The sequence below is a fragment of the Pongo pygmaeus genome, chromosome 20 (assembly GCF_028885625.2).
Source record: "Pongo pygmaeus isolate AG05252 chromosome 20, NHGRI_mPonPyg2-v2.0_pri, whole genome shotgun sequence".
Taxonomy (NCBI): Eukaryota; Metazoa; Chordata; class Mammalia; order Primates; family Hominidae; genus Pongo; species Pongo pygmaeus.
In genome coordinates this window covers 54,369,228-54,378,035 of record NC_072393.2, presented here as the reverse complement: position 1 = coordinate 54,378,035, position 8,808 = coordinate 54,369,228, and the positions used below count along the sequence as shown (strand labels likewise).

General features: G+C 39.7%; 1 protein-coding gene and 1 long non-coding RNA gene across 14 annotated transcripts in view; one reads left to right on the top strand and one right to left on the bottom strand.

Annotated features, from left to right (window-relative positions):
* Positions 1 to 4,526: 4,526 nt before the first annotated feature.
* Positions 4,527 to 7,079, bottom strand: LOC129019466 (uncharacterized). The gene is made up of 2 exons (XR_008495638.2): positions 6,942 to 7,079; positions 4,527 to 6,384 (listed from the first exon to the last, which is right to left on the bottom strand). It is a non-coding gene; the product is annotated as an uncharacterized LOC129019466 (long non-coding RNA).
* The window catches only part of CARD8 (caspase recruitment domain family member 8), a 114,134-nt gene continuing 112,087 nt past the window's right edge, over positions 6,762 to 8,808 (top strand). For 6 of the 13 annotated variants that reach the window (XR_010124818.1, XM_063657263.1, XM_063657265.1 and 3 more), the window contains exon 1: positions 6,765 to 6,944. The gene's annotated coding sequence lies outside the window, so the exon portion shown is untranslated. Of the gene's footprint in view, positions 6,945 to 8,808 lie in introns of all 13 variants that reach the window. The other 7 variants (XM_063657262.1, XM_063657261.1, XM_054462035.2 and 4 more) reach the window with 5 other exon arrangements.

Sequence of the window (8,808 nt, the reverse complement as noted above, 5' to 3'; positions counted from 1 at the left end):
CGTATGGAGACACCACATATTCTGTATCCATTCAGCAGATGATAGACATTTGGGTGAGTTCCACTTTGGGGCTGTTATGAAAAATGCTACTGTGAATATTCAGTACAAATTTCCGTGTGGACAGATTATTTCCTTCCCTTGGGTGCATACTTAGGAGTGGAGTTGCTGGGCCATATGGTAACTCTATGTTTAACCTCCAAGGAACTGCCAGACTGTTTTCCAAAGCGCCATTTTCCATTCCCACTAGCAGTGTAGGAGGGGGCTAGCTTCTCCATATCCTCACCTGTAATTGTTATTATTGGTCTTTTAAAAATGGCCATTCTAGTACGTGTAAAGTGATATCTTATTGTAATTTTTGAAGATTAATTTTTATATAGTGGTAAAAATACATACTATTAATAGCATTGTAGACACTTTGGATAACAGAAAAGAAAATCAGTGAATTACAAATCACTCAAAATCCAAACACCCATAAATAATCCATCTTAACTTTTTGACTATTTGGTTTTATTAAATATATTAAAATGGGGTGACCGGGCGCGGTGGCTCAGGCGTGTAATCCCAGCACGTTGGCAGGCTGAGGCAGGTGGATAACCTGAGCCCAGGAGTTCCAGACTCGCCTGGTCAACATGGTGAAACCCCATGTCTACTAAAAATACAAAAATTAGCCGGGTGTGGTGGCACACGCCTGTAATCCCAGCTACTCCAGAGGCTGAGATAGGAGAATTGCTTGAACCCAGGAGGCGGAGGTTGCAGTGAGCTGAGATCGCACCACTGCACCCCAGCCTGGGTGACAGAGTGAGACTCTGTCTTCAAAACAAAAAATAAATTAAAAAAATAGGGTAATACTATGCCTACTTTTTAAAATGAACTATTTGTATCCAAGGAATGCAACTTAATTTTAATAAATCAAACTGTGTTTAACACTCGCTATCATACAGCACTCCACTGTCTCACCATCCTCTCTCTGCAATATTGTTTCAAGCATCTTTAAACACACAAGTAGGTTTACAATTTCTGGTTGCAGGGAACTAGTGGGTGCACCTCTGAATCGCCAAGTTGATCTTATCCACAGATCAAGTCTTAATACTATCTTGGAACAAAGCCCTACAATTTTGTTTGTGCAATTACAGTATGTCCAGCATAGTGTGACCTCAGACTCTGTGCTGTTTATTTAAGATGCTGAAAAAAAATATGTGACCAGATCAGTTTCCATACTGAGTTGAGCTCTTCACAATTACTATTAGAGATTTACAGATCAAAACATGAATTCTGGGCAGATACATCAGGCTCTTGCTGTGACATTGCACGTAATTCTGTCAGTAGACAAGGCTAGAGAGGGTATACTTTTATATTATATCACCACATATAACAAGCCATAATGATATCTCTGCTACTGAGCAATGCAAAACCAACTCCTAATTAGCACCATATTAAGACTAACAGTAAAGCTGCTGAATGAAATTCACAATTTCTTTTGTGGTAGTTTTTGTTCTTTGTTTGCATCTCACTATTGTTATATAGTCACGTCATTTTGAACTTCTTCACAACTTCTTTAAGAAGAAAGTGTAACAATTGAATTAATTATTCAAAGTTCATCTTGGTTGAAATATTTTGGTTTTTATTCTGAGGGAACTGGCCATTTAATATTGGAGAGTTCTAAGTTCTTTTTTTTTTTTTTTTTTTTTTTTTCAGACGGAGTTTCTCTCTTGTTGCCAAGCTGGAGTGCAATGGCATGATCTCAGGTTCAAGCAATTCTCCTGTCTCAGCCTCCTGAGTAGCTGGGATTACAGGCATGGGCCACCACGGCCTGCTAATTTTGTATTTTTAGTAGAGACAGGGTTTCTCCATGTTGCTCAGGCTGGTCTTGAACTCCCGACCTCAGATGATCTGCCTGCCTTGGCCTCCCAAAGTTCTGGGATTACAGACGTGAGCCATTGTGCCCAGTCTGAGAGTTCTTTCTTAGAAGGTGGTTGTGTTTACCTACTAAAATTTTATTAGTAGCAATAATCATCTAATGGAAATTCAGAGAAGTGATTTTAAAGATTTGAATTCCAAAACCCTATACAAATGTTTTATTTTACCACCAATGAATTTGTCTGCAACACCTGAGTTGTGGGCGGCAAGCCACCCAGGTGCCGAGGCAAGAGACTGGGGGCACGAGCTGTTCCAGTATAATAAAGAAAATATATAAAATAAGAATAGTTATACTAGATCTAGATCATAGATATGATTATATATGAATATCATTAATCATTAGTTTGTAGCAATTACTCTTTATTCCAATATTATAATAATCTTCGCTCTACAATCATAACCTAGGAAAAACCAGGCCATACAGAGATAGGAGCTGAAGGGGCACGATGAGAAGTGACTAGAAGACAAGAGTGCGAGCCTTCTGTCACACCCAGACAGGGCCACTAGAGGGCTCTTTGGTCTAGCAGTAATGCCAGCGTCTAGGAAGTCACCTGTTACTTAGCGGACCTTGGTCTAGCGGTAGCGTGAGTGCCTAGAAAAGGCACCTGTTACTTAGCGGACCAGGAAAGGGAGTCTCTCTTTCCCCAGGGGAGTTAGAGAAGACTCTGCTCCACCACCTCTTGTGGAAGGCCTGACATGAGTCAGGCCCGCCCACAGTTATCCGGAGGCCTAACCGTCTCCCTGTGATGCTGTGCTTCAGCGGTCACGCTCCTGTTTCACTTTCATGTTCTACTCTGTACACCTGGCCCCGCCCTCTAGATAGCAGTAGCAGAATTAGTAAACGTACTATAAGTCTCTGAAATGCAGAAATAACGGCATAAGCTGTCTCCTCTCTCTCTCCACCTGGGCTGCCAAACAGGGAGGGGCCCCCTGTCCGGTGGAAACGTGACTCATGTGACTTTATCAATCATTGGAGATGACTCACACTCCTTACCCTGCCCCTTTTGCCTTGTATCCAATAGATATCAGCGCAGCCAGGCATTCGGGGCGACTACTGGTCTCCGCGTCTTGGTGGTAGCGGTCCCCCGGGCCCAGCTGTCTTTTCTTCTATTTCTTTGTCTTGTGTCTTTATTTCTAAGATCTCTCGTCTCCGCACACAGGGAGAAAGACCCATAGACCCTGCAGGGCTGGCCCCTACACTGAATGTCTATTTATTTATATGCATAATAATCAACTCACATGTTCCAACTGAACAAACCAAATATTTCTATCCAATTTTCAATAAAAATATAAAAATCTACATATTTCATGTGCTTATGTTTGTTATGTCTCTCACAGCCTGCAACAAATTTAATTTAGCTATCCTCTGAACTACAAGCTTCCCTTTGTTATAACAAACACTTTTACTTTACTTAAGTATTGTTATTCCAGAGTTAATATAGTATGCATTCAAATTATTTCTTATTTAGTATTATTTTACCTAGTACCAATTATATATTTAATTTTTTTCTCATGAAGCCAGGCACAGTGATTTGCGCCTGTAGTCCCAGCTACTCAGGAGGCTGAAGTGAGAGGATCCCTTGAGCCCAGGAGTTTAAGGTTGCAGTGAGCTATGATGGCGCCGCTGCATTCCAGTCTGGGTGACAAAGCAATACCTCATTTCAAGAAACAAAATGGAATTTTTTCCTTGTAAGAATTTTAAAGAAGCTATACATTATCTTGGCTAACTTTCTACAGGATTAACTAGAAGTTATTGAGACTTGATCTACAGTCTTTTTTTTCATGAGCCAAAAAGCATCTCTCACTTTAATTACACCTGTATTGGGAGAATTCTGATCAATTACAGCAGTTGTAGTTTCTGAGAACTTGGATAAATACAAATCTGAATTACATAAAATTTATATAAGTCCAGATATTCAAAAATGAGAAATAATGTAATATATGATCGAAGTAATATCAAGACAATATACAAGTAAATCACTCAACAATTACTGGGAATATGTATCAAGCCTTGTTTGGAAAATTCTACCTGGTACTTCTGAAGTGAACAAGGCAATGGGAAATAACAGTTTATCTTGTTTATTAATGAGTATCAATGAAAGCAATAAGGTGAATGGAAAAGTCCATGCAAACTCCATTTTCAGAATAACGAGGAGACAGAATTCACAGATCCAAATGTTTCTCACTGGCTGACAAAACTGTGTTGTCAGGGTGAAGCATGGTGGAGGAACAGGGAGGAAGTGCAGAGTGAGAAAACATAAAGAAGTCAGGAAGTGCCAGAGGAGTAATTTCCTGTGAGTAAAGCCTCATACTCGGTGATTTATCTATAGAGCCTGAATACAAGAGCTGTGAGGTCTCGGCAGTTGGAGTGGAGGCTGAGCAGGAGATAAATGTGGTATAGGCGGTGTGGATGGGAGATCCCTGAAGATAGAAAACTGGCTTAGTGTGACAGAGTACAGAAATACTACAAAAACTCACGTGTAGAAAGAACATTCTGCATATAATCAAGCATGGAACGGTCCCATGCATTCCATGATAATTAATAAAAAGATACTGGCAGAGCATTGCTTAAAGGCACTGCAAGAAAATAGGTGAGAAGACAAGGAAGTTTTATTTATTTATTTTATTATTTGTTTTCGAGATGAAGAACAATCAAAGGAAAATGATGGGCGGAAATTAACAATCATTCTTGGTGGAGAGGAAAAAAACTCCACCCACAATTCCTAAGTAAAAAGGGTTACACACATTCTCGGCATAATAAGTCTCTCTCAGGCCAAATGTGTTCATGTGAACACTATGAAAGCATTCCAGCTGAGGTCAGGAAAATACCAAGTATGACCTTCCCTATTTAAGTTAAAATATTGGAAGCTTATTCCAAAATATTGGAATAAATTTGAAATACAGTGATTGAACGGAAGGACATTAAACTATAACTCATTAGACATGTTATTTTACTCTATAGACAAACACAACAAATCACCTGAAATAAGCTATAAAAGATAAACCAGTAAGTTAGAGAAATAATCTTTTTTTTTTTTTTTTTTTTTTTTTGAGATGGAGTCTCCCTCTGTTGCTTAGGCCAGAGTGCAATGGTGCAGTCTTGGCTCACTGCAACCTCTGCTTCCTGAGTTCTAGTGATTCTCCTCCTCAGCCTCCCAAGTAGCTGGGATTACAGGCATGCGCCACCATGCCTGGCTAATTTTTTTGTATTTTTAGTAGAGATGGGGTTTCACCATGTTGGACATGCTGGTCTTGAACTCCTGACCTCAGGTGATCTGCCTGCCTCAGGTTCCCAAGTGCTGGGATTATAGGCGTGAGCCATCGTGCCCGGCCAGAAGAATCTTAATGTACAAAAATGAATAGGTTTTTAATACAACAGATTATCCCAATTCCATGAAAGAAGAAAATACACCCATTAAAATAGAAACTATGGTGCCTAGAATTAAACTGTACAAAAAAACTACATGACCCATACAATTTTTTTATGTTGAAATAATTTTAAACATGCAAAACTAGCAAAGATTCATATAAATCCTCAACCAGCCTATCCTGATGTTAGATATATATATAATTGTATTATATGTATAATAGTTGTTATATATTAAACTGTATATATACATTTATTGTATTATATATAATCGTATATATACATTTATTGTATTATATATAATATACAATTGTATATGTAATCATAATATAATAATTATATACATAATAGTATATGTAATACAATTATCCAACCAGGAAACTGATGTCAGCATATCGTACCATTACCTAATGTGCAGACCTTATTTGAATTTTGTCAATATTTCTCTTAACGTCCTCCTTCTTCTCCAAGATCTAATCGAGGATCTCACATTGCACTTAGTTGTTATGTCCTTAGATTCCGCCAGTCTGTGACCGTTTCTTATTCTTCCCTTGTCTTTTGTGATTCTGACACTTTTGCTGAGCATGGCCAATTATTTTACAGAACGTTTATCAATTTGGATTTCTTTGATGTTTTCTCATGATTAGGCTGAGGTCATGCATATTTGTCTTCTGTGTTCACTCAACATGCCCCATCCTTTTTGAAATATTTCTTCATGTTCTGGCGTCACAATTTGTTCCAATGTTATCTTATATATTCCTGCCCCAGCCCTCGAAGTAACCATTTCTCCACAGCTCCTTCAAAATAGTATTTAGAAACCAAGGCCGGGCACAGTGGCTCACTCCTGTAATCCCAGCACTTTGGGAGGCCGAGGCGGGCTGATCTCGAGGTCAAGAGATGGAGAACATCCTGGCCAACATGGTGAAACTCCGTCTTTACTAAAAATACAAAAAATTAGCCGAGCGTGGTGGCATGTGCCTGTAATTCCAGCTACTCAGGAGGCTGAGTCAAGAGAATCGCTTGAACCTGGGAGGCAGAGGTTGCAGTGAGCCGAGATTGCTCCATTACACTCCAGCCTGGGTGACAGAGGGAGACTCCATCTCAAAAAAAAAAAAAAGTAATATTGATTAAAAATCAAATTGCATGAGAATGCATAGCAGGATACCAAGCAAATACAACTTTTAAATATTACAGAAAATGATATTTAAAATACAAACCAAATACATAAATCATGCAGGCGGATTAAGACGTTTCTGGATAGTGGTAACAGCCGAGAATGGCTGGATGAATTCCAGAGAAATTTCATATACTGCTTCAATTTTATTTAAAATATATTATTACCTATATCTTAGATATTTTATTTTAAATAATGGACAAGGATATTATAAACTCTGCAGAAGTAAGTGTAATCGTGTTTTTTTCCCTGCCCACATTAAAGATGGCCCAGATGCTTGCACTGACCCCATTGACTGCCCACAGTCATCATGGCGACCGGAAGTCCTGCGAGCTTACTTCCCTCAGTTCTCAGAAAGCCCGCTTCCTCTGCGAGCGTTATTTCAAAAGAAGTTGAGAACCAGAGAAACCGACCTAAGGGTATTCTCCCATTTGGCCCGTCCTCCCCTAAAGTCACCACCTGCTGCTTTTCTGGAGCGCTTACCAGGTGAGTTTCAGGAGCCCCAGCGTACAGGAAGAAGAAACGGAGGCTTGTTGGTAGGACACCGCCAGGCTGCTCTGTGTTCTGTTCCTCTTGGTCAGCAAGGAAGGGGTACGACAAAGTGAGAAGTTCATATGAGCGTGTCAGAAGGGGAAATAGGGTCCTTCCCTTGTTAAAAACAAAACCCTCTGGAAGCTCAGCATCCTGTTAGTCATAACTTAAATTTATGACTTCAATGACTTGGCTTGGACAGTCTTAATAATCTCTCTCATATTCAATTTGTTTTAATTTCTGTAATAATTTTTATACCAATGTTTATGTTGTTAATACTAATAATTTTACACTGTAACTGTATAACTTTAATTATTAGAAGTGTTAACCAAACTAACAAACATATGAAAGCTTCCTAAGGGAAACGATTTTTTTTTTCTTTTTGAGATGGAGTCTTGCTCTGTGGCTAGGCTGGAGTGCAGTGGCATGATCTTGGCTCACTGCAACTTCTGCCTCCCAAGTTCAAGCGATTCTCGTGCCTCAGTCTCCCAAGTAGCTGAGACTACAGGCGTGTGCCACCACACCCAGCTAATTTTTTATTTTTTAGTAGAGACGGGGTTTCACCATGTTGGCCAGGATGGTCTCCGTCTCTTGACCTCGAGATCAGCCCGCCTCGGCCTCCCAAAGTGCTGGGATTACAGGTGTGAGCCACTGCGCCCGGCCGGAAACAATGTTTATTTGGGAATAGAGTATTGCAGTTGGGAATAGTCATGCCATATTAAACTATGTGTATATTCAGGGAGATAAAGGAAGACAGAAATGGGGAGGATTGCATATTATTTTGACAGAATTTTCCTTGGCTACAAAGATGAGTAACAAGGGTGACATTAGTCCGAGTTTGGACCAGCAGTTGCTGGGCAGCATTCCTTGCAGAAATATTTTTTGTTTAAGGTTGTGAAGACCTTTATGCAAGGTTGTGGGTTTTGTAGAGTCTTTTTCATTTTCAGGCATGCAAGGATAAGAGCCCTCTCTTCATGGCATTCCTGGCTGTATTTGTCAGGGTTATCTTAACATAAGTGACTCCATTTTGTTCTGACAACTTTCAGATTTCCCCTTGTGATCAAGACTCTGAAAGCATTCTCCTGCCTCAGCCTCCCGAGTAGCTGGGACTACAGGTGCCCACCACCACACCCAGCTAATTGTTTTTGTATTTTTAGTAGAGACGGGGTTTCACTATGTTGGCCAGGCTGGTCTCGAACCCCTGACTTGTGATCTGCCCATCTCGGCCTCCCAAAGTGCTGGGATTACAGGGATGAGCCACCGCACCCGGCCTGCATTTCTTTTTTCAAAGAATTACTGTGGCATTTTTTCCAATGTCATTGTGTTCTGTGGTTCTTATCTAGTCTTCATATTTATTTACATAATGAACTTTCAATGATGGATTTCTACAGAATTTTTGTCACTAAGTGGTTGCCTGGAAGTATATATCCTAAGATTGAACATATTGAAATATGAGCTAACTTTTCTCATTCAATTATTGATTATTTAATTAGTTAGTTAGTTTATTATTTGGGGGATGGGATCTTGCAATGCTGCCCAGACTGGACTCAAACTCCTGGGCTCAAACTCTTGCCTCAGCCTCCCAAGTAGGTGGGATTACAGGCATGTACTACTTCACCTGGCTCAATGATTTATTATTTATAACTCATTATACATATATTCAGATAACTTAATCTGTGAATTAAACTCTTCTACTTTGTTGATAGTCATTTCTGTGTTTGCTATGTGGCTACATATGCTATGTGTTTCCTCTATGCTTGAGATAGGATGATAGGGATTCTTCAATGGCTGTGTGAGTTGTTATTCTAGGGCACTTAGG